The 745-nt window shown below is 25.1% G+C and overlaps 1 protein-coding gene across 16 annotated transcripts in view; it reads right to left on the bottom strand.

Moving 5' to 3' along the window:
• LOC102677825 (collagen alpha-2(IX) chain-like) overlaps positions 1-745 on the bottom strand; it is a 342768-nt gene that overhangs the window by 10109 nt on the left and 331914 nt on the right. The window lies entirely within an intron of this gene.

Here is a 745-nt window from a genome sequence, read left to right as displayed (position 1 = left end):
TATACATATATATATATATATATATATATATATATATATACTTCTCAAAAATCTTGCGACATTATGGTATTTTTGTCGAATATTGAAAGAAATATGCATTTAAAATTTATATTTTGTATTAAATATTACAATTTTTGTAAGAGTAGAGAATCATAAAGAAATAAGTATCTTGATATTTTTGAACAATAATGCATATGATTTTGTGTAAATTGTCTGGTTTTAGATTGCTTGTCGTTATGAAAATAGTCTGTCAAAGAAGAATTGAATAGAATTTAAATAATAATATATCTAAAAGTATAATTTACTATAAGAATTTTTTATTTCTGATAGAATAAAATATTTTGTTCTGTATAAATAAATATTTTTCCTTATGCAATAAAAATATAACATCAAATAATAATTAATTACCGTAATAATTACTCCAAATATATTTTTTTATTACAACAATTTTACTTTTCTGCGAAACACAAAAAAAAAAATCTCTATCCCGCATAAGCAAATATATTCCAATTCAATATTCCAACTCGATATTCTTCCACCACGCAATCGCAAATAGAACGGTCCAACTATTCCCAACGAATTCTTAATTCGTCTATCGATAAAAAAATATTTCACCACGCAAGCATTACGCGAGCCAATATTTATATATTCGTGATTGTAACAATTGCATCCAGTCGAATATTTATCAAGCGATGAAGTCGTACGTTTTTCAAATGGCGTATCGCTGGGAATTAACCAATGCGGA

The sequence above is a fragment of the Apis dorsata genome, unplaced genomic scaffold (genome assembly GCF_000469605.1).
Source record: "Apis dorsata unplaced genomic scaffold, Apis dorsata 1.3 scaffold_1204, whole genome shotgun sequence".
Lineage (NCBI taxonomy): Eukaryota > Metazoa > Arthropoda > Insecta > Hymenoptera > Apidae > Apis > Apis dorsata.
Note: the sequence above shows the minus strand (reverse complement) of the source record. Positions and strands in the feature narration are given on the sequence as shown.